This window comes from Mauremys reevesii, linkage group 2, assembly GCF_016161935.1.
Source record: "Mauremys reevesii isolate NIE-2019 linkage group 2, ASM1616193v1, whole genome shotgun sequence".
NCBI classification, from domain to species: Eukaryota; Metazoa; Chordata; order Testudines; family Geoemydidae; genus Mauremys; species Mauremys reevesii.
The window spans coordinates 83854850-83880172 of record NC_052624.1 but is presented as its reverse complement, the minus strand read 5'-3'; the positions used below and the strand labels follow the sequence as shown (position 1 = coordinate 83880172).

Below are 25323 nucleotides of genomic sequence, written 5' to 3'. Positions count from 1 at the left end.
TGGGTCGGGGCGGGAGCGTTGGTGTGGCGAGGGAGGGGTGTGAGGCTGGTGGCGCGTGGCTGTGTTGGTTGGGGCGGGGCGGGGCGGGGCTGTGCCGGAGGGGCCAGGACTGGAAGTGGATAGCAGTGAAGAAGCAGGGCTCGTCAGCGGGCTGGTTTAAAGGCAGTCAAAGCGGCAGGCAACAGCGTCTGCGGCCATACCACCCTGAACACGCCCAATCTCATCTGATCTCGGAAGCTAAGCAGGGTCGGGCCTGGTTAGTACTTGGATGGGAGACCTCTTGGGAATACTGGGTGCTGTAGGCTTCTGACGCTGCCCGGCTGCAGGTCTCCCTCGGGCACACGCTTTTGCCGCCTCGTCCTGCCTTGCTTCCGCTAAGCTCTCCCAGGCCGTAGCCGCCTCGCCCACCGCGCCCGAGCCGGAGGGTTTGGGCTTTGGGCACCCGGCCCCGTGGCGCGGGCTTGCTCGTTTTTTTTTTGGAACCCAGCCGGCGGTCTTGCCCCGTTGGCAGCAGGCGCGGCTGGGAGGGCAGGTGGCCGAAGCGGCGGCGGGCGCCCCGAGGCCTGTCTGCGCTGGCGCTCCCTGCCAGCCGCTTCGGGGGAAGTTGGGTGCTGGTCTCCTCTGGACTGATCCCCCTGAGGAGGAGGCCGTGGCGGTGGCGGTGTCGGCATGGGTGCCAGGTTTGTATAATTTTTGATGGTGCCTAGAATGGATCCAAGCAAAGTCGTCCCATACATAGTACAGACGGGGGCAACTGCTTTGGGGGGCCCCTGTGCCTCGGGGATGCAGGGTCCAGGACAGCCTGGGGAATTAGTGGGGGGACTGGCACCAGCAGCAGCAAGTGACCTGGCCCCAACCTACCCCCCTCCACTCCGCCCTACCAGCTCTGGGTGTAGTTCGGGGAGGGACGGAAGCTGGAAAGAGGTGCGGGGGGGGGGGGAGTATGGGGCAGAGCAGGGGTGGGTGGAGAGGGGTGGGCTGGGGCCGAGTCGCTTGCTGCTGCCAGTGCTAGGCCCCCCACTAACCCTCCAGGCTGCCCTGGACTTTGTGTCCCCCCAAAGCGTGGGGCCCAGGTTGGTTGCCCTGGTCCATCCTATGGACGGGATGGCTCTGAAAATATAAGCACAAACATCGGTGGAGCTGGGTCTGTGTTCCTGAATATTGGTGGAGCACAGGCACCACGGGCCCATGTAACTCACCGCCTATGGGTGTCGGTGTCCCATCGTGCCTCCCCCGGGGCCTTGCGAAGCGGGAGACGGGGCAGGACGCGGGCGAGGCCTCCGGGCGGCGCGTCCCGGGTTTCCCGGAGCGAGCAAAAGGCAGGCCAAGTGCGGGAGGCGTCCCCAGGAGGCGTGAGGTGCGGCGAGCGCCAGGAGCTGTGAGCAACGGGCGAGCGGCAGCGGGTGTGCGCGGGGCAGCGGGGTCCTGGGCGTTGCGTTGCGTTGCGCCGCGGCGCGCCTGGGGGTGGTGGTGCGTGGGGTTTTGTGTCGTGGGTGGGTGCGGCGGGTTCGTGAGGGTCCCGCGTTCAGGAGAGTGCGTGGCGGGCGGGGAGAGGGTGTATTCGTGAGGGTGGGGAGAGTGTTAGGCGTGGTGTGTGCGGGCCAGGGTCGGGGTCTGCGGATGGTGGGTCGGGGCGGGAGCGTTGGTGTGGCGAGGAGGGTGTGAGGCTGGTGGCGCGTGGCTGTGTTGGTTGGGGCGGGCGGGGCGGGGCTGTGCCGGAGGGCCAGGACTGGAAGTGGATAGCAGTGAAGAAGCAGGGCTCGTCAGCGGGCTGGTTTAAAGGCAGTCAAAGCGGCAGGCAACAGCGTCTACGGCCATACCACCCTGAACACGCCCGATCTCGTCTGATCTCGGAAGCTAAGCAGGGTCGGGCCTGGTTAGTACTTGGATGGGAGACCTCCTGGGAATACTGGGTGCTGTAGGCTTTTGCCGCTCCCTGACGCTGCCCGGCTGCAGGTCTCCCTCGGGCACACGCTTTTGCCGCCTCGTCCTGCCTTGCTTCCGCTAAGCTCTCCCAGGCCGTAGCCGCCTCGCCCACCGCGCCCGAGCCGGAGGGTTTGGGCTTTGGGCACCCGGCCCCGTGGCGCGGGCTTGCTCGTTTTTTTTTTGGAACCCAGCCGGCGGTCTTGCCCCGTTGGCAGCAGGCGCGGCTGGGAGGGCAGGTGGCCGAAGCGGCGGCGGGTGCCCCGAGGCCTGTCTGCGCTGGCGCTCCCTGCCAGCCGCTTCGGGGGAAGTTGGGTGCTGGTCTCCTCTGGACTGATCCCCCTGAGGAGGAGGCCGTGGCGGTGGCGGTGTCGGCATGGGTGCCAGGTTTGTATAATTTTTGATGGTGCCTAGAATGGATCCAAGCAAAGTCGTCCCATACATAGTACAGACGGGGGCAACTGCTTTGGGGGGGCCCTGTGCCTCGGGGATGCAGGGTCCAGGACAGCCTGGGGAATTAGTGGGGGGACTGGCACCAGCAGCAGCAAGTGACCTGGCCCCAACCTACCCCCCTCCACTCCGCCCTACCAGCTCTGGGTGTAGTTCGGGGGAGGGGACGGAAGCTGGAAAGAGGTGCGGGGAGTATGGGGCAGAGCAGGGGTGGGTGGAGAGGGGTGGGCTGGGGCCGAGTGGCTTGCTGCTGCCAGTGCTAGGCCCCCCACTAACCCTCCAGGCTGCCCTGGACTTTGTGTCCCCCCAAAGCGTGGGGCCCAGGTTGGTTGCCCTGGTCCATCCTATGGACGGGATGGCTCTGAAAATATAAGCACAAACATCGGTGGAGCTGGGTCTGTGTTCCTGAATATTGGTGGAGCACAGGCACCACGGGCCCATATAACTCACCGCCTATGGGTGTCGGTGTCCCATCGTGCCTCCCCCGGGGCCTTGCGAAGCGGGAGACGGGGCAGGACGCGGGCGAGGCCTCCGGGCGGCGCGTCCCGGGTTTCCCGGGCGAGCAAAAGGCAGGCCAAGTGCGGGGCGTCCCCAGGAGGCGTGAGGTGCGGCGGCGCCAGGAGCTGTGAGCAAAGGCGGCGGCAGCGGGTGTCGTGAGGCAGCGGGGTCCTGGGCGTTGCGTTGCGTTGCGCGCGGCGCGCCTGGGGTGGGTGGTGGGTGGGTTTTGGTGTCGTGGGTGGAGTGCGGCGGGTTCGTGAGGTCCCGCGTTCAGGAGAGTGCGTGGCGGGCGGGGAGAGGTGTATTCGTGAGGGTGGGCAGCAGTGTTAGGCGTGGTGTGTGCGGGCCAGGGTCGGGGGTCTGCGGATGGTGGGTCGGGGCGGGAGCGTTGGTGTGGCGAGGGAGGGGTGTGAGGCTGGTGGCGCGTGGCTGTGTTGGTTGGGGCGGGGCGGGGCGGGGCTGTGCCGGAGGGGCCAGGACTGGAAGTGGATAGCAGTGAAGAAGCAGGGCTCGTCAGCGGGCTGGTTTAAAGGCAGTCAAAGCGGCAGGCAACAGCGTCTACGGCCATACCACCTGAACACGCCCGATCTCGTCTGATCTCGGAAGCTAAGCAGGGTCGGGCCTGGTTAGTACTTGGATGGGAGACCTCCTGGGAATACTGGGTGCTGTAGGCTTTTGCCGCTGCCCGGCTGCAGGTCTCCCTCGGGCACACGCTTTTGCCGCCTCGTCCTGCCTTGCTTCCGCTAAGCTCTCCCAGGCCGTAGCCGCCTCGCCCACCGCGCCCGAGCCGGAGGGTTTGGGCTTTGGGCACCCGGCCCGTGGCGCGCGGGCTTGCTCGTTTTTGGAACCCAGCCGGCGGTCTTGCCCGTTGGCAGCAGGCGCGGCTGGGAGGGCAGGTGGCCGAGCGCGGCGGGCGCCCGAGGCCTGTCTGCGCTGGCGCTCCCTGCCAGCCGCTTCGGGGGAAGTTGGGTGCTGGTCTCCTCTGGACTGATCCCCCTGAGGAGGAGGCCGTGGCGGTGGCGGTGTCGGCATGGGTGCCAGGTTTGTATAATTTTTGATGGTGCCTAGAATGGATCCAAGCAAAGTCGTCCCATACATAGTACAGACGGGGGCAACTGCTTTGGGGGGGCCCTGTGCCTCGGGGATGCAGGGTCCAGGACAGCCTGGGGAATTAGTGGGGGGACTGGCACCAGCAGCAGCAAGTGACCTGGCCCCAACCTACCCCCCTCCACTCCGCCCTACCAGCTCTGGGTGTAGTTCGGGGGAGGGGACGGAAGCTGGAAAGAGGTGCGGGGGGGGGGGAGTATGGGGCAGAGCAGGGGTGGGTGGAGAGGGGTGGGCTGGGGCCGAGTCGCTTGCTGCTGCCAGTGCTAGGCCCCCCACTAACCCTCCAGGCTGCCCTGGACTTTGTGTCCCCCCAAAGCGTGGGGCCCAGGTTGGTTGCCCTGGTCCATCCTATGGACGGGATGGCTCTGAAAATATAAGCACAAACATCGGTGGAGCTGGGTCTGTGTTCCTGAATATTGGTGGAGCACAGGCACCACGGGCCCATATAACTCACCGCCTATGGGTGTCGGTGTCCCATCGTGCCTCCCCCGGGGCCTTGCGAAGCGGGAGACGGGGCAGGACGCGGGCGAGGCCTCCGGGCGGCGCGTCCCGGGTTTCCCGGAGCGAGCAAAAGGCAGGCCAAGTGCGGGAGGGCGTCCCCAGGGAGGCGTGAGGTGCGGCGAGCGCCAGGAGCTGTGAGCAAAGGCGGCGGCAGCGGGTGTGCGCGAGGCAGCGGGGTCCTGGGCGTTGCGTTGCGTTGCGCGCGCGCGCCTGGGGAGTGGTGGTGCGTGGGGTTTTGTGTCGTGGGTGGAGTGCGGCGGGTTCGTGAGGGTCCCGCGTTCAGGAGAGAGTGCGTGGCGGGCGGGGGAGAGGGGTGTATTCGTGAGGGGTGGGGAGGAGTGTTAGGCGTGGTGTGTGCGGGCCAGGGTCGGGGGTCTGCGGATGGTGGGTCGGGGCGGGAGCGTTGGTGTGGCGAGGGAGGGGTGTGAGGCTGGTGGCGCGTGGCTGTGTTGGTTGGGGCGGGGCGGGGCGGGGCGGGGCTGTGCCGGAGGGGCCAGGACTGGAAGTGGATAGCAGTGAAGAAGCAGGGCTCGTCAGCGGGCTGGTTTAAAGGCAGTCAAAGCGGCAGGCAACAGCGTCTACGGCCATACCACCCTGAACACGCCCGATCTCGTCTGATCTCGGAAGCTAAGCAGGGTCGGGCCTGGTTAGTACTTGGATGGGAGACCTCCTGGGAATACTGGGTGCTGTAGGCTTTTGCCGCTGCCCGGCTGCAGCTCTCCCTCGGGCACAAGCTTTTGCCGCCTCGTCCTGCCTTGCTTCCGCTAAGCTCTCCCAGGCCGTAGCCGCCTCGTCCACCGCGCCCGAGCCGGAGGGTTTGGGCTTTGGGCACCCGGCCCCGTGGCGCGGGCTTGCTCGTTTTTTTTTTGGAACCCAGCCGGCGGTCTTGCCCCGTTGGCAGCAGGCGCGGCTGGGAGGGCAGGTGGCCGAAGCGGCGGCGGGCGCCCCGAGGCCTGTCTGCGCTGGCGCTCCCTGCCAGCCGCTTCGGGGGAAGTTGGGTGCTGGTCTCCTCTGGGCTGATCCCCCTGAGGAGGAGGCCGTGGCGGTGGCGGTGTCGGCATGGGTGCCAGGTTTGTATAATTTTTGATGGTGCCTAGAATGGATCCAAGCAAAGTCGTCCCATACATAGTACAGACGGGGGCAACTGCTTTGGGGGGCCCCTGTGCCTCGGGGATGCAGGGTCCAGGACAGCCTGGGGAATTAGTGGGGGGACTGGCACCAGCAGCAGCAAGTGACCTGGCCCCAACCTACCCCCCTCCACTCCGCCCTACCAGCTCTGGGTGTAGTTCGGGGGAGGGGACGGAAGCTGGAAAGAGGTGCGGGGGGGGGGGAGTATGGGGCAGAGCAGGGGTGGGTGGAGAGGGGTGGGCTGGGGCCGAGTCGCTTGCTGCTGCCAGTGCTAGGCCCCCCACTAACCCTCCAGGCTGCCCTGGACTTTGTGTCCCCCCAAAGCGTGGGGCCCAGGTTGGTTGCCCTGGTCCATCCTATGGGCCAGGATGGCTCTGAAAATATAAGCACAAACATCGGTGGAGCTGGGTCTGTGTTCCTGAATATTGGTGGAGCACAGGCACCACGGGCCCATATAACTCACCGCCTATGGGTGTCGGTGTCCCATCGTGCCTCCCCCGGGGCCTTGCGAAGCGGGAGACGGGGCAGGACGCGGGCGAGGCCTCCGGGCGGCGCGTCCCGGGTTTCCCGGAGCGAGCAAAAGGCAGGCCAAGTGCGGGAGGGCGTCCCCAGGGAGGCGTGAGGTGCGGCGAGCGCCAGGAGCTGTGAGCAAAGGGCGAGCGGCAGCGGGTGTGCGCGGGGCAGCGGGGTCCTGGGCGTTGCGTTGCGTTGCGCCGCGGCGCGCCTGGGGGTGGTGGTGCGTGGGGTTTTGTGTCGTGGGTGGGTGCGGCGGGTTCGTGAGGGTCCCGCGTTCTGGAGTGCGGGCGGGGGGGGGGGGGGAGTGGGGTGTATTCGTGTGGGGTGGGGAGGAGTGTTAGGCGTGGTGTGTGCGGGCCAGGGTCGGGGGTCTGCGGATGGTGGGTCGGGGCGGGAGCGTTGGTGTGGCGAGGGAGGGGTGTGAGGCTGGTGGCGCGTGGCTGTGTTGGTTGGGGCGGGGCGGGGCGGGGCTGTGCCGGAGGGGCCAGGACTGGAAGTGGATAGCAGTGAAGAAGCAGGGCTCGTCAGCGGGCTGGTTTAAAGGCAGTCAAAGCGGCAGGCAACAGCGTCTACGGCCATACCACCCTGAACACGCCTGGTCTCGGAAGCTAAGCAGGGTCGGGCCTGGTTAGTACTTGGATGGGAGACCTCCTGGGAATACTGGGTGCTGTAGGCTTTTGCCGCTGCCCGGCTGCAGGTCTCCCTCGGGCACACGCTTTTGCCGCCTCGTCCTGCCTTGCTTCCGCTAAGCTCTCCCAGGCCGTAGCCGCCTCGCCCACCGCGCCCGAGCCGGAGGGTTTGGGCTTTGGGCACCCGGCCCCGTGGCGCGGGCTTGCTCGTTTTTTTTTTGGAACCCAGCCGGCGGTCTTGCCCCGTTGGCAGCAGGCGCGGCTGGGAGGGCAGGTGGCGAGCGGCGGCGCCCGAGGCCTGTCTGCGCTGGCGCTCCTGCCAGCCGCCGGGAAGTTGGGTGCTGGTCTCCTCTGGACTGATCCCCTGAGGAGGAGGCCGTGGCGGTGGCGGTGTCGGCATGGGTGCCAGGTTTGTATAATTTTGATGGTGCCTAGAATGGATCCAAGCAAAGTCGTCCCATACATAGTACATCCGGGGTCAACTGCTTTGGGGGGGCCCTGTGCCTCGGGGATGCAGGTTCCTGGACCGCCTTGTGAATTAGTGGGGGGACTGGCACCAGCAGCAGCAAGTGACCTGGCCCCAACCTACCCCCCACCACTCCGCCCTACCCGCTCTGGGTGTTGTTCGGGGAGGGCGGAAGCTGGAAAGAGGTGCGGGGAGTATGGGGCAGAGCAGGGGTGGGTGGGGGGGTGGGCGGGGGCCGAGTCGCTTGCTGCTGCCAGTGCTAGGCCCCCCACTAACCCTCCAGGCTGCCCTGGACTTTGTGTCCCCCCAAAGCGTGGGGCCCAGGTTGGTTGCCCTGGTCCATCCTATGGACGGGATGGCTCTGAAAATATAAGCACAAACATCGGTGGAGCTGGGTCTGTGTTCCTGAATATTGGTGGAGCACAGGCACCACGGGCCCATATAACTCACCGCCTATGGGTGTCGGTGTCCCATCGTGCCTCCCCCGGGGCCTTGCGAAGCGGGAGGCAGGGGCAGGGCCTTGGCGAGGCCTCCGGGCGGCGCGTCCGGGTTTCCCGGAGGCGAGCAAAAGGCAGGCCAAGTGCGGGAGGCGTCCCCAGGAGGCGTGAGTGCGGCGGCGCCAGGAGCTGTGAGCAAAGGGCGGCGGCAGCGGGTGTCTTGTGAGGCAGCGGGGTCCTGGGCGTTGCGTTGCGTTGCGCCTTGGCGCCTGGGGTGGTGGTGCGTGGGGTTTTGTGTCGTGGGTGGAGTGCGGCGGGTTCGTGAGGTCCCGCGTTCAGGAGAGTGCGTGCGTGGCGGGCGGGAGAGGGTGTATTCGTGAGGGTGGGGAGAAGTGTTAGGCGTGGTGGGTGCGGGCCAGGGTCGAGGGTCTGCGGATGGTGGGTCGGGGCGGGAGCGTTGGTGTGGCGAGGGAGGGGTGTGAGGCTGGTGGCGCGTGGCTGTGTTGGTTGGGCCGGGGCGGGGCGGGGCTGTGCCGGAGGGGCCAGGACTGGAAGTGGATAGCAGTGAAGAAGCAGGGCTCGGCAGCGGGCTGGTTTAAAGGCAGTCAAAGCGGCAGGCAACAGCGTCTACGGCCATACCACCCTGAACACGCCCGATCTCGTCTGATCTCGGAAGCTAAGCAGGGTCGGGCCTGGTTAGTACTTGGATGGGAGACCTCCTGGGAATACTGGGTGCTGTAGGCTTTGCCGCTCCTGGCGCTGCCCGGCTGCAGGTCTCCTCGGGCACACGCTTTTGCCGCCTCGTCCTGCCTTGCTTCCGCTAAGCACTACCAGGCCCAAGACGCCTCGCCCACAGCGCCCGAGCCGGAGGGTTTGGGCTTTGGCCACCCGGCCCCGAGGAGCGGGCTTGCTCGTGTTTTTTTTGGAACCCAGCAGGCGGTCTTGCCCAGTTGGCAGCAGCGCGGCTGGGAGGGCAGGTGGCGAGCGGCGCCCCGAGGCCTGTCTGCGCTGGCGCTCCCTGCCAGCCGCTTCGGGGGAAGTTGGGTGCTGGTCTCCTCTGGGCTGATCCCCCTGAGGAGGAGGCCGTGGCGGTGGCGGTGTCGGCATGGGTGCCAGGTTTGTATAATTTTTGATGGTGCCTAGAATGGATCCAAGCAAAGTCGTCCCATACATAGTACAGGCAGGGCAACTGCTTTGGGGGGGCCCTGTGCCTCGGGGATGCAGGGTCCAGGACAGCCTGGGGAATTAGTGGGGGGACTGGCACCAGCAGCAGCAAGTGACCTGGCCCCAACCTACCCCCCTCCACTCCGCCCTACCAGCTCTGGGTGTAGTTCGGGGGAGGGGCCGGACGCGGGAAAGAGGTGCGGGGAGTATGGGGCAGAGCAGGGGTGGGTGGAGGGGTGGGCTGGGGCCGCGTCGCTTGCGGCTGCCAGTGCTCGGCCCCCCACTAACCCTCCAGGCTGCCCTGGACTTTGTGTCCCCCCAAAGCGTGGGGCCCAGGTTGGTTGCCCTGGTCCATCCTATGGGCGGGATGGCTCTGAAAATATAAGCACAAACATCGGTGGAGCTGGGTCTGTGTTCCTGAATATTGGTGGAGCACAGGCACCACGGGCCATATAACTCACCGCCTATGGGTGTCGGTGTCCCATCGTGCCTCCCGGGGCCTTGCGAAGCGGGAGGCAGGGCAGGGCCTTGGCGAGGCCTCGGGCGGCGCGTCCCGGGTTTCCCGGAGGCGAGCAAAAGGCAGGCCAAGTGCGGGAGGCGTCCCCAGGGAGGCGTGAGGTGCGGCGGCGCCAGGAGCTGTGAGCAAAGGCGGCGGCAGCGGGTGTGCGTGAGGCAGCGGGGTCCTGGGCGTTGCGTTGCGTTGCGCCCGCGCGCCTGGGGTGGTGGTGCGTGGGGTTTTGTGTCGTGGGTGGAGTGCGGCGGGTTCGTGAGGTCCCGCGTTCAGGAGAGAGTGCGTGGCGGGCGGGGAGAGGTGTATTCGTGAGGGTGGGGAGGAGTGTTAGGCGTGGTGTGTGCGGGCCAGGGTCGGGGGTCTGCGGATGGTGGGTCGGGGCGGGAGCGTTGGTGTGGCGAGGGAGGGGTGTGAGGCTGGTGGCGCGTGGCTGTGTTGGTTGGGGCGGGGCGGGGCGGGGCTGTGCCGGAGGGCCAGGACTGGAAGTGGATAGCAGTGAAGAAGCAGGGCTCGTCAGCGGGCTGGTTTAAAGGCAGTCAAAGCGGCAGGCAACAGCGTCTACGGCCATACCACCCTGAACACGCCCGATCTCGTCTGATCTCGGAAGCTAAGCAGGGTCGGGCCTGGTTAGTACTTGGATGGGAGACCTCCTGGGAATACTGGGTGCTGTAGGCTTTTGCCGCTCCCTGACGCTGCCCGGCTGCAGGTCTCCCTCGGGCACACGCTTTTGCCGCCTCGTCCTGCCTTGCTTCGCTAAGCTCTCCCAGGCCGTAGCCGCCTCGCCCACAGCGCCCGAGCCGGAGGGTTTGGGCTTTGGGCACCCGGCCCCGTGGCGCGGGCTTGCTCGTTTTTTTTTTGGAACCCAGCCGGCGGTCTTGCCCCGTTGGCAGCAGGCGCGGCTGGGAGGGCAGGTGGCCGAAGCGGCGGCGGGCGCCCCGAGGCCTGTCTGCGCTGGCGCTCCCTGCCAGCCGCTTCGGGGGAAGTTGGGTGCTGGTCTCCTCTGGGACTGATCCCCTGAGGAGGAGGCCGTGGCGGTGGCGGTGTCGGCATGGGTGCCAGGTTTGTATAATTTTGATGGTGCCTAGAATGGATCCAAGCAAAGTCGTCCCATACATAGTACAGGCAGGGCAACTGCTTTGGGGGCCCTGTGCCTCGGGGATGCAGGGTCCAGGACAGCCTGGGAATTAGTGGGGACTGGCACCAGCAGCAGCAAGTGACCTGGCCCCAACCTACCCCCTCCACTCCGCCCTACCAGCTCTGGGTGTAGTTCGGGAGGGGACGGAAGCTGGAAAGAGGTGCGGGAGTATGGGGCAGAGCAGGGGTGGGTGGAGAGGGTGGGCTGGGGCCGAGTCGCTGGCCGCTGCCAGTGCTAGGCCCCCCACTAACCCTCCAGGCTGCCCTGGACTTTGTGTCCCCCAAAGCGTGGGGCCCAGGTTGGTTGCCCTGGTCCATCCTATGGGCCAGGATGGCTCTGAAAATATAAGCACAAACATCGGTGGAGCTGGGTCTGTGTTCCTGAATATTGGTGGAGCACAGGCACCACGGGCCCATATAACTCACCGCCTATGGGTGTCGGTGTCCCATCGTGCCTCCCCCGGGGCCTTGCGAAGCGGGAGGCAGGGGCAGGGCCTTGGCGAGGCCTCGGGCGGCGCGTCCGGGTTTCCCGGGCGAGCAAAGGCAGGCCAAGTGCGGGGCGTCCCAGGGAGGCGTGAGGTGCGGCGGCGCCAGGAGCTGTGAGCAAAGAGGCGGCGGCAGCGGGTGTGCGCGAGGCAGCGGGGTCCTGGGCGTTGCGTTGCGTTGCGCCGCGGCGCCTGGGAGTGGTGGTGCGTGGGGTTTTGTGTCGTGGGTGGAGTGCGGCGGGTTCGTGAGGTCCCGCGTTCAGGAGAGTGCGTGGCGGGCGGGGAGAGGGGTGTATTCGTGAGGGGTGGGAGGAGTGTTAGGCGTGGTGTGTGCGGGCCAGGGTCGGGGTCTGCGGATGGTGGGTCAGGGCGGGAGCGTTGGTGTGGCGAGGGAGGTGTGTGAGGCTGGTGGCGCGTGGCTGTGTTGGTTGGGGCGGGGCGGGGCGGGGCTGTGCCGGAGGGGCCAGGACTGGAAGTGGATAGCAGTGAAGAAGCAGGGCTCGTCAGCGGGCTGGTTTAAAGGCAGTCAAAGCGGGAGGCACCAGCGTCTGCAGCCATACCACCTGAACACGCCCGATCTCGTCTGATCTCGGAAGCTAAGCAGGGTCGGGCCTGGTTAGTACTTGGATGGGAGACCTCCTGGGAATACTGGGTGCTGTAGGCTTTGCCGCTCCTGGCGCTGCCCGGCTGCAGGTCTCCCTCGGGCTGCGCTTTTGCCGCCTCGTCCTGCCTTGCTTCGCTAAGCTCTCCCAGGCCGTAGCCGCCTCGCCCACAGCGCCCGAGCCGGAGGTTTGGGCTTTGGGCACCCGGCCCGTGGCGCGGGCTTGCTCGTTTTTTTTTTGGAACCCAGCCGGCGGTCTTGCCCCGTTGGCAGCAGGCGCGGCTGGGAGGGCAGGTGGCCGAAGCGGCGGCGGGCGCCCCGAGGCCTGTCTGCGCTGGCGCTCCCTGCCAGCCGCTTCGGGGGAAGTTGGGTGCTGGTCTCCTCTGGACTGATCCCCCTGAGGAGGAGGCCGTGGCGGTGGCGGTGTCGGCATGGGTGCCAGGTTTGTATAATTTTTGATGGTGCCTAGAATGGATCCAAGCAAAGTCGTCCCATACATAGTACAGACGGGGGCAACTGCTTTGGGGGGGCCCTGTGCCTCGGGGATGCAGGGTCCAGGACAGCCTGGGGAATTAGTGGGGGGACTGGCACCAGCAGCAGCAAGTGACCTGGCCCCAACCTACCCCCCTCCACTCCGCCCTACCAGCTCTGGGTGTAGTTCGGGGGAGGGGACGGAAGCTGGAAAGAGGTGCGGGGGGGGGGAGTATGGGGCAGAGCAGGGGTGGGTGGAGAGGGGTGGGCTGGGGCCGAGTCGCTTGCTGCTGCCAGTGCTAGGCCCCCCACTAACCCTCCAGGCTGCCCTGGACTTTGTGTCCCCAAAGCGTGGGGCCCAGGTTGGTTGCCCTGGTCCATCCTATGGACGGGATGGCTCTGAAAATATAAGCACAAACATCGGTGGAGCTGGGTCTGTGTTCCTGAATATTGGTGGAGCACAGGCACCACGGGCCCATATAACTCACCGCCTATGGGTGTCGGTGTCCCATCGTGCCTCCCCCGGGGCCTTGCGAAGCGGGAGGCAGGGGCAGGGCGCGGCGAGGCCTCCGGCGGCGCGTCCCGGTTTCCCGGAGCGAGCAAAAGGCAGGCCAAGTGCGGGAGGCGTCCCAGGGAGGCGTGAGGTGCGGCGGCGCCAGGAGCTGTGAGCAAAGAGGCGGCGGCAGCGGGTGTGCGCGGGCAGCGGGTCCTGGGCGTTGCGTTGCGTTGCGCGCGCGCGCCTGGGGGTGGTGGTGCGTGGGGTTTTGTGTCGTGGGTGGAGTGCGGCGGGTTCGTGAGGTCCCGCGTTCAGGAGAGTGCGTGGCGGGCGGGGAGAGGGTGTATTCGTGAGGGTGGGGAGGAGTGTTCGGGGTGGTGTGTGCGGGCCAGGGTCGGGGGTCTGCGGATGGTGGGTCGGGGCGGAGCGTTGGTGTGGCGAGGAGGGTGTGAGGCTGGTGGCGCGTGGCTGTGTTGGTTGGGGCGGGGCAGGGCGGGGCTGTGCCGGAGGGCCAGGACTGGAAGTGGATAGCAGTGAAGAAGCAGGGCTCGTCAGCGGGCTGGTTTAAAGGCAGTCAAAGCGGCAGGCAACAGCGTCTACGGCCATACCACCCTGAACACGCCCGATCTCGTCTGATCTCGGAAGCTAAGCAGGGTCGGGCCTGGTTAGTACTTGGATGGGAGACCTCCTGGGAATACTGGGTGCTGTAGGCTTTTGCCGCTGCCCGGCTGCAGGTCTCCCTCGGGCACACGCTTTTGCCGCCTCGTCCTGCCTTGCTTCCGCTAAGCTCTCCCAGGCCGTAGCCGCCTCGCCCACCGCGCCCGAGCCGGAGGGTTTGGGCTTTGGGCACCCGGCCCCGTGGCGCGGGCTTGCTCGTTTTTTTTTTGGAACCCAGCCGGCGGTCTTGCCCCGTTGGCAGCAGGCGCGGCTGGGAGGGCAGGTGGCCGAAGCGGCGGCGGGCGCCCCGAGGCCTGTCTGCGCTGGCGCTCCCTGCCAGCCGCTTCGGGGGAAGTTGGGTGCTGGTCTCCTCTGGACTGATCCCCCTGAGGAGGAGGCCGTGGCGGTGGCGGTGTCGGCATGGGTGCCAGGTTTGTATAATTTTTGATGGTGCCTAGAATGGATCCAAGCAAAGTCGTCCCATACATAGTACAGACGGGGGCAACTGCTTTGGGGGCCCTGTGCCTCGGGAGGCAGGGTCCAGGACAGCCTGGGGAATTAGTGGGGGGACTGGCACCAGCAGCAGCAAGTGACCTGGCCCCAACCTACCCCCCTCCACTCCGCCCTACCAGCTCTGGGTGTAGTTCGGGGGAGGGGACGGAAGCTGGAAAGAGGTGCGGGGGGGGGGGGAGTATGGGGCAGAGCAGGGGTGGGTGGAGAGGGGTGGGCTGGGGCCGAGTCGCTTGCTGCTGCCAGTGCTAGGCCCCCCACTAACCCTCCAGGCTGCCCTGGCCTTTGTGTCCCCAAAGCGTGGGGCCCAGGTTGGTTGCCCTGGTCCATCCTATGGACGGGATGGCTCTGAAAATATAAGCACAAACATCGGTGGAGCTGGGTCTGTGTTCCTGAATATTGGTGGAGCACAGGCACCACGGGCCCATATAACTCACCGCCTATGGGTGTCGGTGTCCCATCGTGCCTCCCCCGGGGCCTTGCGAAGCGGGAGACGGGGCAGGACGCGGGCGAGGCCTCCGGGCGGCGCGTCCCGGGTTTCCCGGAGCGAGCAAAAGGCAGGCCAAGTGCGGGAGGGCGTCCCCAGGGAGGCGTGAGGTGCGGCGAGCGCCAGGAGCGGTGAGCCCAGGGCGCGCGGCCGGGGGTGGGCGGGGGGCTGGGGGGTCCTGGGCGTTGGGTTGCGTTGCGCCGGGGCGCGCCTGGGGGGGGGGGTGCGTGGGGTTTTGTGTCGTGGGTGGGTGCGGCGGGTTCGTGAGGGTCCCGCGTTCAGGAGAGAGTGCGTGGCGGGCGGGGGAGAGGGGTGTATTCGTGAGGGGTGGGGAGGAGTGTTAGGCGTGGTGTGTGCGGGCCCGGGGCGGGGGTCTGCGGATGGTGGGTCGGGGCGGGAGCGTTGGTGTGGCGAGGAGGGTGTGAGGCTGGTGGCGCGTGGCTGTGTTGGTTGGGGCGGGGCGGGGCGGGGCTGTGCCGGAGGGGCCAGGACTGGAAGTGGATAGCAGTGAAGAAGCAGGGCTCGTCAGCGGGCTGGTTTAAAGGCAGTCAAAGCGGCAGGCAACAGCGTCTACGGCCATACCACCCTGAACACGCCCGATCTCGTCTGATCTCGGAAGCTAAGCAGGGTCGGGCCTGGTTAGTACTTGGATGGGAGACCTCCTGGGAATACTGGGTGCTGTAGGCTTTTGCCGCTCCCTGACGCTGCCCGGCTGCAGGTCTCCCTCGGGCACACGCTTTTGCCGCCTCGTCCTGCCTTGCTTCCGCTAAGCTCTCCCAGGCCGTAGCCGCCTCGCCCACCGCGCCCGAGCCGGAGGGTTTGGGCTTTGGGCACCCGGCCCCGTGGCGCGGGCTTGCTCGTTTTTTTTTTGGAACCCAGCCGGCGGTCTTGCCCCGTTGGCAGCAGGCGCGGCTGGGAGGGCAGGTGGCCGAAGCGGCGGCGGGCGCCCCGAGGCCTGTCTGCGCTGGCGCTCCCTGCCAGCCGCTTCGGGGGAAGTTGGGTGCTGGTCTCCTCTGGACTGATCCCCCTGAGGAGGAGGCCGTGGCGGTGTCGGCATGGGTGCCAGGTTTGTATAATTTTTGATGGTGCCTAGAATGGATCCAAGCAAAGTCGTCCCATACATAGTACAGGCAGGGCAACTGCTTTGGGGGGGCCCTGTGCCTCGGGGATGCAGGGTCCAGGACAGCCTGGGGAATTAGTGGGGGGACTGGCACCAGCAGCAGCAAGTGACCTGGCCCCAACCTACCCCCCTCCACTCCGCCCTACCAGCTCTGGGTGTAGTTCGGGGGAGGGGACGGAAGCTGGAAAGAGGTGCGGGGGGGGGGGAGTATGGGGCAGAGCAGGGGTGGGTGGAGAGGGGTGGGCTGGGGCCGAGTCGCTTGCTGCTGCCAGTGCTAGGCCCCCCAGTAACCCTCCCGGCGGCCCAGGACTGTGTGTCCCCAAAGCGTGGGGCCCAGGTTGGTTGCCCTGGTCCATCCTATGGACGGGATGGCTCTGAAAATATAAGCACAAACATCGGTGGAGCTGGGTCTGTGTTCCTGAATATTGGTGGAGCACAGGCACCACGGGCCCATGTAACTCACCGCCTATGGGTGTCGGTGTCCCATCGTGCCTCCCCCGGGGCCTTGCGAAGCGGGAGGCGGGGCAGGGCGCGGGCGAGGCCTCGGGCGGCGCGTCCCGGTTTCCCGGGCGAGCAAAAGGCAGGCCAAGTGCGGGAGGGCGTCCCAGGAGGCGTGGGGTGCGGCGAGCGCCCGGAGCTGGGAGCAAGGGGCGCGCGGCAGCGGGTGGGCGCGGGGCCGCGGGGGCCGGGGCGGTGCGTTGCGTTGCGCCGGGGCGCGCGTGGGGGGGGTGGTGCGTGGGGTTTTGTGTCGTGGGTGGGTGCGGCGGGTTCGTGAGGGTCCCGCGTTCAGGAGAGAGTGCGTGGCGGGCGGGGGAGCGGGGTGTATTCGTGAGGGGTGGGGAGGAGTGTTAGGCGTGGTGTGTGCGGGCCAGGGTCGGGGGTCTGCGGATGGTGGGTCGGGGCGGGAGCGTTGGTGTGGCGAGGGAGGGGTGTGAGGCTGGTGGCGCGTGGCTGTGTTGGTTGGGGCGGGGCGGGGCGGGGCTGTGCCGGAGGGGCCAGGACTGGAAGTGGATAGCAGTGAAGAAGCAGGGCTCGTCAGCGGGCTGGTTTAAAGGCAGTCAAAGCGGCAGGCAACAGCGTCTGCAGCCATACCACCCTGGACACGCCCGATCTCGTCTCAACGCGGAAGCTAAGCAGGGGCGGCCCTGGTTAGTACTTGGATGGGAGACCTCCTGGGAATACTGGGTGCTGTAGGCTTTTGCCGCTCCCTGACGCTGCCCGGCTGCAGGTCTCCCTCGGGCACACGCTTTTGCCGCCTCGTCCTGCCTTGCTTCCGCTAAGCTCTCCCAGGCCGTAGCCGCCTCGCCCACCGCGCCCGAGCCGGAGGGTTTGGGCTTTGGGCACCCGGCCCCGTGGCGCGGGCTTGCTCGTTTTTTTTTTTGGAACCCAGCCGGCGGTCTTGCCCCGTTGGCAGCAGGCGCGGCTGGGAGGGCAGGTGGCCGAAGCGGCGGCGGGCGCCCCGAGGCCTGTCTGCGCTGGCGCTCCCTGCCAGCCGCTTCGGGGGAAGTTGGGTGCTGGTCTCCTCTGGGCTGATCCCCCTGAGGAGGAGGCCGTGGCGGTGGCGGTGTCGGCATGGGTGCCAGGTTTGTATAATTTTGATGGTGCCTAGAATGGATCCAAGCAAAGTCGTCCCATACATAGTACAGGCAGGGCAACTGCTTTGGGGGCCCTGTGCCTCGGGGATGCAGGGTCCAGGACAGCCTGGGGAATTAGTGGGGGGACTGGCACCAGCAGCAGCAAGTGACCTGGCCCCAACCTACCCCCCTCCACTCCGCCCTACCAGCTCTGGGTGTAGTTCGGGGGAGGGGACGGAAGCTGGAAAGAGGTGCGGGGGGGGGGGAGTATGGGGCAGAGCAGGGGTGGGTGGAGAGGGGTGGGCTGGGGCCGAGTCGCTTGCTGCTGCCAGTGCTAGGCCCCCCACTAACCCTCCAGGCTGCCCTGGACTTTGTGTCCCCCCAAAGCGTGGGGCCCAGGTTGGTTGCCCTGGTCCATCCTATGGACGGGATGGCTCTGAAAATATAAGCACAAACATCGGTGGAGCTGGGTCTGTGTTCCTGAATATTGGTGGAGCACAGGCACCACGGGCCCATATAACTCACCGCCTATGGGTGTCGGTGTCCCATCGTGCCTCCCCCGGGGCCTTGCGAAGCGGGAGACGGGGCAGGACGCGGGCGAGGCCTCCGGGCGGCGCGTCCCGGGTTTCCCGGAGCGAGCAAAAGGCAGGCCAAGTGCGGGAGGGCGTCCCCAGGGAGGCGTGAGGTGCGGCGAGCGCCAGGAGCTGTGAGCAAAGGGCGAGCGGCAGCGGGTGTGCGCGGGGCAGCGGGGTCCTGGGCGTTGCGTTGCGTTGCGCGGGGGGGCGCGGGGGGGGGGGGGGGGGGGGGTTTTGGGGGGGGGGGGGGGGGCGGGGGGTTCGTGAGGGTCCCGCGTTCAGGAGAGAGTGCGTGGCGGGCGGGGGAGAGGGGTGTATTCGTGAGGGGTGGGGAGGAGTGTTAGGCGTGGTGTGCGGGCCCGGGTCGGGGGTGGGCGGATGGTGGGTCGGGGCGGGAGCGTTGGTGTGGCGAGGGAGGGGTGTGAGGCTGGTGGCGCGTGGCTGTGTTGGTTGGGGCGGGGCGGGGCGGGGCTGTGCCGGAGGGGCCAGGACTGGAAGTGGATAGCAGTGAAGAAGCAGGGCTCGTCAGCGGGCTGGTTTAAAGGCAGTCAAAGCGGCAGGCAACAGCGTCTGCGGCCATACCACCCTGAACACGCCCGATCTCATCTGATCTCGGAAGCTAAGCAGGGTCGGGCCTGGTTAGTACTTGGATGGGAGACCTCTTGGGAATACTGGGTGCTGTAGGCTTCTGACGCTGCCCGGCTGCAGGTCTCCTCGGCACACGCTTTTGCCGCCTCGTCCTGACTTGATTCCGCTAAGATCTCCCAGTCCGTATCCGCCTAGACCACCGCGCCCGAGCCGGAGGGTTTGGGCTTTGGGCACCCGCCCGTGGCGGGCTTGCTCGTTTTTGGAACCCAGCCGGCGGTCTTGCCCGTTGGCAGCAGGCGCGGCTGGGAGGGCAGGTGGCCGAAGCGGCGGCGGGCGCCCCGAGGCCTGTCTGCGCTGGCGCTCCCTGCCAGCCGCTTCGGGGGAAGTTGGGTGCTGGTCTCCTCTGGACTGATCCCCCTGAGGAGGAGGCCGTGGCGGTGGCGGTGTCGGCATGGGTGCCAGGTTTGTATAATTTTTGATGGTGCCTAGAATGGATCCAAGCAAAGTCGTCCCATACATAGTACAGACGGGGGCAACTGCTGTGGGGGCCCTGTGCCTCGGGATGCAGGGTCCAGGACAGCCTGGGGAATTAGTGGGGGGACTGGCACCAGCAGCAGCAAGTGACCTGGCCCCAACCTACCCCCCTCCACTCCGCCCTACCAGCTCTGGGTGTAGTTCGGGGGAGGGGACGGAAGCTGGAAAGAGGTGCGGGGGGGGGGGAGTATGGGGCAGAGCAGGGGTGGGTGGAGAGGGGTGGGCTGGGGCCGAGTCGCTTGCTGCTGCCAGTGCTAGGCCCCCCACTAACCCTCCAGGCTGCCCTGGACTTTGTGTCCCCCCAAAGCGTGGGGCCCAGGTTGGTTGCCCTGGTCCATCCTATGGACGGGATGGCTCTGAAAATATAAGCACAAACATCGGTGGAGCTGGGTCTGTGTTCCTGAATATTGGTGGAGCACAGGCACCACGGGCCCATATAACTCACCGCCTATGGGTGTCGGTGTCCCATCGTGCCTCCCCCGGGGCCTTGCGAAGCGGGAGACGGGGCAGGACGCGGGCGAGGCCTCCGGGCGGCGCGTCCCGGGTTTCCCGGAGCGAGCAAAAGGCAGGCCAAGTGCGGGGCGTCCCAGGAGGCGTGAGGTGCGGCGCGCGCGAGGAGCTGTGAGCAACGGGGGTGGGGCTGGGGGTGGGGGGGGGGCTGGGGGGTCGTGGGCGTTGGGTGGCGTGGGGCGGCGGCGGGCCTGGGGGTGGTGGTGCGTGGGGTTTTGTGTCGTGGGTGGGTGCGGCGGGTTCGTGAGGGTCCCGCGTTCAGGAGAGAGTGCGTGGCGGGCGGGGGAGAGGGGTGTATTCGTGAGGGGTGGGGAGGAGTGTTAGGCGTGGTGTGTGCGGGCCAGGGTCGGGGGTCTGCGGATGGTGGGTCGGGGCGGGAGCGTTGGTGTGGCGAGGGAGGGGTGTGAGGCTGGTGGCGCGTGGCTGTGTTGGTTGGGGCGGGGCGGGGCGGGGCTGTGCCGGAGGGGCCAGGACTGGAAGTGGATAGCAGTGAAGAAGCAGGGCTCGTCAGCGGGCTGGTTTAAAGGCAGTCAAAGCGGCAGGCAACAGCGTCTACGGCCATACCACCCTGAACACGCCCGATCTCGTCTGATCTCGGAAGCTAAGCAGGGTCGGGCCTGGTTAGTACTTGGATGGGAGACCTCCTGGGAATACTGGGTGCTGTAGGCTTTTGCCGCTCCCTGACGCTGCCCGGCTGCAGGTCTCCCTCGGGCACACGCTTTTGCCGCCTCGTCCTGCCTTGCTTCCGCTAAGCTCTCCCAGGCCGTAGCCGCCTCGCCCACCGCGCCCGAGCCGGAGGGTTTGGGCTTTGGGCACCCGGCCCCGTGGCGGGCTTGCTCGTTTTTTTTTTGGAACCCAGCCGGCGGTCTTGCCCCGTTGGCAGCAGGCGCGGCTGGGAGGGCAGGTGGCCGAAGCGGCGGCGGGCGCCCCGAGGCCTGTCTGCGCTGGCGCTCCCTGCCAGCCGCTTCGGGGGAAGTTGGGTGCTGGTCTCCTCTGGACTGATCCCCCTGAGGAGGAGGCCGTGGCGGTGGCGGTGTCGGCATGGGTGCCAGGTTTGTATAATTTTTGATGGTGCCTAGAATGGATCCAAGCAAAGTCGTCCCATACATAGTACAGACGGGGGCAACTGCTTTGGGGGGCCCCTGTGCCTCGGGGATGCAGGGTCCAGGACAGCCTGGGGAATTAGTGGGGGGACTGGCACCAGCAGCAGCAAGTGACCTGGCCCCAACCTACCCCCCTCCACTCCGCCCTACCAGCTCTGGGTGTAGTTCGGGAGGGACGGAAGCTGGAAAGAGGTGCGGGGGGGGGGGGAGTATGGGGCAGAGCAGGGGTGGGTGGAGAGGGGTGGGCTGGGGCCGAGTCGCTTGCTGCTGCCAGTGCTAGGCCCCCCACTAACCCTCCAGGCTGCCCTGGACTTTGTGTCCCCCCAAAGCGTGGGGCCCAGGTTGGTTGCCCTGGTCCATCCTATGGACGGGATGGCTCTGAAAATATAAGCACAAACATCGGTGGAGCTGGGTCTGTGTTCCTGAATATTGGTGGAGCACAGGCACCACGGGCCCATATAACTCACCGCCTATGGGTGTCGGTGTCCCATCGTGCCTCCCCCGGGGCCTTGCGAAGCGGGAGGCAGGGCAGGGCGCGGCGAGGCCTCGGGCGGCGCGTCCCGGTTTCCCGGAGCGAGCAAAAGGCAGGCCAAGTGCGGAGGGCGTCCCAGGGAGGCGTGAGGTGCGGCGGCGCCAGGAGCTGTGAGCAAAGAGGCGGCGGCAGGGGGTGGGCGCGGGGCCGGGGGGTCCGGGGGGTGGGGTGGCGTGGCGCCGCGGCGCGCGGGGGGGTGGGGGGGCGTGGGGTTTGGGGGCGTGGGTGGGTGCGGCGGGTTCGTGAGGGTCCCGCGTTCAGGAGAGAGTGCGTGGCGGGCGGGGGAGAGGGGTGTATTCGTGAGGGGTGGGGAGGAGTGTTAGGCGTGGTGTGTGCGGGCCAGGGTCGGGGGTCTGCGGATGGTGGGTCGGGGCGGGAGCGTTGGTGTGGCGAGGGAGGGGTGTGAGGCTGGTGGCGCGTGGCTGTGTTGGTTGGGGCGGGGCGGGGCGGGGCTGTGCCGGAGGGGCCAGGACTGGAAGTGGATAGCAGTGAAGAAGCAGGGCTCGTCAGCGGGCTGGTTTAAAGGCAGTCAAAGCGGCAGGCAACAGCGTCTACGGCCATACCACCCTGAACACGCCCGATCTCGTCTGATCTCGGAAGCTAAGCAGGGTCGGGCCTGGTTAGTACTTGGATGGGAGACCTCCTGGGAATACTGCGTGCTGTAGGCTTTTGCCGCTCAATGACGCTGCCCGGCTGCAGGTCTCCCTCGGGCACACGCTTTTGCCGCCTCGTCCTGCCTTGCTTCCGCTAAGCTCTCCCAGGCCGTAGCCGCCTCGGCCACCGCGCCCGAGCCGGAGGGTTTGGGCTTTGGGCACCCGGCCCCGTGGCGCGGGCTTGCTCGTTTTTTTTTTGGAACCCAGCCGGCGGTCTTGCCCCGTTGGCAGCAGGCGCGGCTGGGAGGGCAGGTGGCCGAAGCGGCGGCGGGCGCCCCGAGGCCTGTCTGCGCTGGCGCTCCCTGCCAGCCGCTTCGGGGGAAGTTGGGTGCTGGTCTCCTCTGGGCTGATCCCCCTGAGGAGGAGGCCGTGGCGGTGGCGGTGTCGGCATGGGTGCCAGGTTTGTATAATTTTTGATGGTGCCTAGAATGGATCCAAGCAAAGTCGTCCCATACATAGTACAGACGGGGGCAACTGCTTTGGGGGGCCCCTGTGCCTCGGGGATGCAGGGTCCAGGACAGCCTGGGGAATTAGTGGGGGGACTGGCACCAGCAGCAGCAAGTGACCTGGCCCCAACCTACCCCCCTCCACTCCGCCCTACCAGCTCTGGGTGTAGTTCGGGGGAGGGGACGGAAGCTGGAAAGAGGTGCGGGGGGGGGGGAGTATGGGGCAGAGCAGGGGTGGGTGGAGAGGGGTGGGCTGGGGCCGAGTCGCTTGCTGCTGCCAGTGCTAGGCCCCCCACTAACCCTCCAGGCTGCCCTGGACTTTGTGTCCCCCCAAAGCGTGGGGCCCAGGTTGGTTGCCCTGGTCCATCCTATGGACGGGATGGCTCTGAAAATATAGGCACAAACATCGGTGGAGCTGGGTCTGTGTTCCTGAATATTGGTGGAGCACAGGCACCACGGGCCCATATAACTCACCGCCTATGGGTGTCGGTGTCCCATCGTGCCTCCCCCGGGGCCTTGCGAAGCGGGAGACGGGGCAGGACGCGGGCGAGGCCTCCGGGCGGCGCGTCCCGGGTTTCCCGGAGCGAGCAAAAGGCAGGCCAAGTGCGGGAGGGCGTCCCCAGGGAGGCGTGAGGTGCGGCGAGCGCCAGGAGCTGTGAGCAAAGGGCGAGCGGCAGCGGGTGTGCGCGGGGCAGCGGGGTCCTGGGCGTTGCGTTGCGTTGCGCCGCGGCGCGCCTGGGGGTGGTGGTGCGTGGGGTTTTGTGTCGTGGGTGGGTGCGGCGGGTTCGTGAGGGTCCCGCGTTCAGGAGAGAGTGCGTGGCGGGCGGGGGAGAGGGGTGTATTCGTGAGGGGTGGGGAGGAGTGGGCGGCGGGGTGTGTGCGGGCCTGGGTGGGGGGGCGGCGGAGGGGGGGTCGGGGGGGGAGCGTTGGTGTGGCGAGGGAGGGGTGTGAGGCTGGTGGCGCGTGGCTGTGTTGGTTGGGGCGGGGCGGGGCGGGGCTGTGCCGGAGGGGCCAGGACTGGAAGTGGATAGCAGTGAAGAAGCAGGGCTCGTCAGCGGGCTGGTTTAAAGGCAGTCAAAGCGGCAGGCAACAGCGTCTACGGCCATACCACCCTGAACACGCCCGATCTCGTCTGATCTCGGAAGCTAAGCAGGGTCGGGCCTGGTTAGTACTTGGATGGGAGACCTCCTGGGAATACTGGGTGCTGTAGGCTTTTGCCGCTCCTGGCGCTGCCCGGCTGCAGGTCTCCCTCGGCACACGCTTTTGCCGCCTCGTCCTGCCTTGCTTCCGCTAAGCTCTCCCAGGCCGTAGCCGCCTCGCCCACCGCGCCCGAGCCGGAGGGTTTGGGCTTTGGGCACCCGGCCCCGTGGCGCGGGCTTGCTCGTTTTTTTTTTGGAACCCAGCCGGCGGTCTTGCCCCGTTGGCAGCAGGCGCGGCTGGGAGGGCAGGTGGCCGAGCGGCGGGCGCCCTGAGGCCTGTCTGCGCTGGCGCTCCCTGCCAGCCGCTTCGGGGGAAGTTGGGTGCTGGTCTCCTCTGGGCTGATCCCCCTGAGGAGGAGGCCGTGGCGGTGGCGGTGTCGGCATGGGTGCCAGGTTTGTATAATTTTTGATGGTGCCTAGAATGGATCCAAGCAAAGTCGTCCCATACATAGTACAGACGGGGGCAACTGCTTTGGGGGCCCTGTGCCTCGGGATGCAGGGTCCAGGACAGCCTGGGGAATTAGTGGGGGGACTGGCACCAGCAGCAGCAAGTGACCTGGCCCCAACCTACCCCCCTCCACTCCGCCCTACCAGCTCTGGGTGTAGTTCGGGGGAGGGGACGGAAGCTGGAAAGAGGTGCGGGGGGGGGGGAGTATGGGGCAGAGCAGGGGTGGGTGGAGAGGGGTGGGCTGGGGCCGAGTCGCTTGCTGCTGCCAGTGCTAGGCCCCCCACTAACCCTCCAGGCTGCCCTGGACTTTGTGTCCCCCCAAAGCGTGGGGCCCAGGTTGGTTGCCCTGGTCCATCCTATGGACGGGATGGCTCTGAAAATATAAGCACAAACATCGGTGGAGCTGGGTCTGTGTTCCTGAATATTGGTGGAGCACAGGCACCACGGGCCCATATAACTCACCGCCTATGGGTGTCGGTGTCCCATCGTGCCTCCCCCGGGGCCTTGCGAAGCGGGAGACGGGGCAGGACGCGGGCGAGGCCTCCGGGCGGCGCGTCCCGGGTTTCCCGGAGCGAGCAAAAGGCAGGCCAAGTGCGGGAGGGCGTCCCCAGGGAGGCGTGAGGTGCGGCGAGCGCCAGGAGCTGTGAGCAAAGGCGGCGGCAGCGGTGTGCGCGAGGCAGCGGGGTCCTGGGCGTTGCGTTGCGTTGCGCCGCGGCGCGCCTGGGGGTGGTGGTGCGTGGGTTTTGTGTCGTGGGTGGGTGCGGGGGGTTCGTGAGGTCCCGTTCAGGAGAGTGCGTGGCGGGCGGGGAGAGGGGTGTATTCGTGAGGGTGGGGAGGAGTGTTAGGCGTGGTGTGTGCGGGCCAGGGTCGGGGGTCTGCGGATGGTGGGTCGGGGCGGGAGCGTTGGTGTGGCGAGGGAGGGGTGTGAGGCTGGTGGCGCGTGGCTGTGTTGGTTGGGGCGGGGCGGGGCGGGGCTGTGCCGGAGGGGCCAGGACTGGAAGTGGATAGCAGTGAAGAAGCAGGGCTCGTCAGCGGGCTGGTTTAAAGGCAGTCAAAGCGGCAGGCAACAGCGTCTACGGCCATACCACCCTGAACACGCCCGATCTCGTCTGATCTCGGAAGCTAAGCAGGGTCGGGCCTGGTTAGTACTTGCATGGGAGACATACTGGGTGTTGTAGGCTTTTGCCGCTCCCTGACGCTGCCCGGCTGCAGGTCTCCCTCGGGCACACGCTTTTGCCGCCTCATCCTGCCTTGCTTCCGCTAAGCTCTCCCAGGCCGTAGCCGCCTCGCCCACCGCGCCCGAGCCGGAGGGTTTGGGCTTTGGGCACCCGGCCCCGTGGCGCGGGCTTGCTAGTTTTTTATTAGGAACACAGCCGGCGGTCTTGCCACGTTGGCAGCAGGCGCCGCTTGGAGGGCAGGTGGACGAAGCGGCGGCGGGCGCCCGAGGCCTGTCTGCGCTGGCGCTCCTGCCAGCCGCCGGGAAGTTGGGTGCTGGTCTCCTCTGGGCTGATCCCCCTGAGGAGGAGGCCGTGGCGGTGGCGGTGTCGGCATGGGTGCCAGGTTTGTATAATTTTTGATGGTGCCTAGAATGGATCCAAGCAAAGTCGTCCCATACATAGTACAGACGGGGGCAACTGCTTTGGGGGGCCCCTGTGCCTCGGGGATGCAGGGTCCAGGACAGCCTGGGGAATTAGTGGGGGGACTGGCACCAGCAGCAGCAAGTGACCTGGCCCCAACCTACCCCCCTCCACTCCGCCCTACCAGCTCTGGGTGTTGTTGGGGGGTGGGGCCGTACGCTGTAAAGTGGGGGGGGGGGGGGGGGAGTATGGGGCAGAGCAGGGGTGGGTGGAGAGGGGTGGGCTGGGGCCGA

General features: G+C 67.2%; 13 non-coding genes and 3 pseudogenes across 13 annotated transcripts; all 16 read left to right on the top strand.

The window, feature by feature from the left end:
* Window positions 1-186: 186 nt before the first annotated feature.
* Window positions 187-305, top strand: LOC120399777. The gene has a single exon (XR_005595374.1). It is a non-coding gene; the product is annotated as a 5S ribosomal RNA (ribosomal RNA).
* Window positions 306-1806: 1501 nt separating this feature from the next.
* On the top strand, window positions 1807-1925 carry LOC120399763. Its single transcript, XR_005595361.1, has one exon. It is a non-coding gene; the product is annotated as a 5S ribosomal RNA (ribosomal RNA).
* Window positions 1926-3427: 1502 nt separating this feature from the next.
* LOC120399780 lies at window positions 3428-3545 on the top strand. Its single transcript, XR_005595377.1, has one exon. It is a non-coding gene; the product is annotated as a 5S ribosomal RNA (ribosomal RNA).
* A 1510-nt stretch (window positions 3546-5055) lies between these two features.
* On the top strand, window positions 5056-5174 carry LOC120399762. The gene has a single exon (XR_005595359.1). It is a non-coding gene; the product is annotated as a 5S ribosomal RNA (ribosomal RNA).
* A 1516-nt stretch (window positions 5175-6690) lies between these two features.
* On the top strand, window positions 6691-6799 carry LOC120399788 (annotated as a pseudogene).
* A 1481-nt stretch (window positions 6800-8280) lies between these two features.
* On the top strand, window positions 8281-8399 carry LOC120399760. The gene has a single exon (XR_005595357.1). It is a non-coding gene; the product is annotated as a 5S ribosomal RNA (ribosomal RNA).
* A 1487-nt stretch (window positions 8400-9886) lies between these two features.
* Window positions 9887-10005, top strand: LOC120399759. Its single transcript, XR_005595356.1, has one exon. It is a non-coding gene; the product is annotated as a 5S ribosomal RNA (ribosomal RNA).
* Window positions 10006-11495: 1490 nt separating this feature from the next.
* LOC120399783 lies at window positions 11496-11613 on the top strand. Its single transcript, XR_005595380.1, has one exon. It is a non-coding gene; the product is annotated as a 5S ribosomal RNA (ribosomal RNA).
* Window positions 11614-13111: 1498 nt separating this feature from the next.
* Window positions 13112-13230, top strand: LOC120399758. Its single transcript, XR_005595355.1, has one exon. It is a non-coding gene; the product is annotated as a 5S ribosomal RNA (ribosomal RNA).
* A 1509-nt stretch (window positions 13231-14739) lies between these two features.
* LOC120399757 lies at window positions 14740-14858 on the top strand. Its single transcript, XR_005595354.1, has one exon. It is a non-coding gene; the product is annotated as a 5S ribosomal RNA (ribosomal RNA).
* Window positions 14859-16369: 1511 nt separating this feature from the next.
* LOC120399787 lies at window positions 16370-16488 on the top strand (annotated as a pseudogene).
* Window positions 16489-18008: 1520 nt separating this feature from the next.
* LOC120399767 lies at window positions 18009-18127 on the top strand. The gene has a single exon (XR_005595365.1). It is a non-coding gene; the product is annotated as a 5S ribosomal RNA (ribosomal RNA).
* Window positions 18128-19622: 1495 nt separating this feature from the next.
* Window positions 19623-19741, top strand: LOC120399756. The gene has a single exon (XR_005595353.1). It is a non-coding gene; the product is annotated as a 5S ribosomal RNA (ribosomal RNA).
* Window positions 19742-21256: 1515 nt separating this feature from the next.
* On the top strand, window positions 21257-21375 carry LOC120399776. Its single transcript, XR_005595373.1, has one exon. It is a non-coding gene; the product is annotated as a 5S ribosomal RNA (ribosomal RNA).
* A 1525-nt stretch (window positions 21376-22900) lies between these two features.
* LOC120399755 lies at window positions 22901-23019 on the top strand. The gene has a single exon (XR_005595352.1). It is a non-coding gene; the product is annotated as a 5S ribosomal RNA (ribosomal RNA).
* Window positions 23020-24524: 1505 nt separating this feature from the next.
* Window positions 24525-24634, top strand: LOC120399789 (annotated as a pseudogene).
* The last annotated feature ends 689 nt before the right edge of the window (window positions 24635-25323 follow it).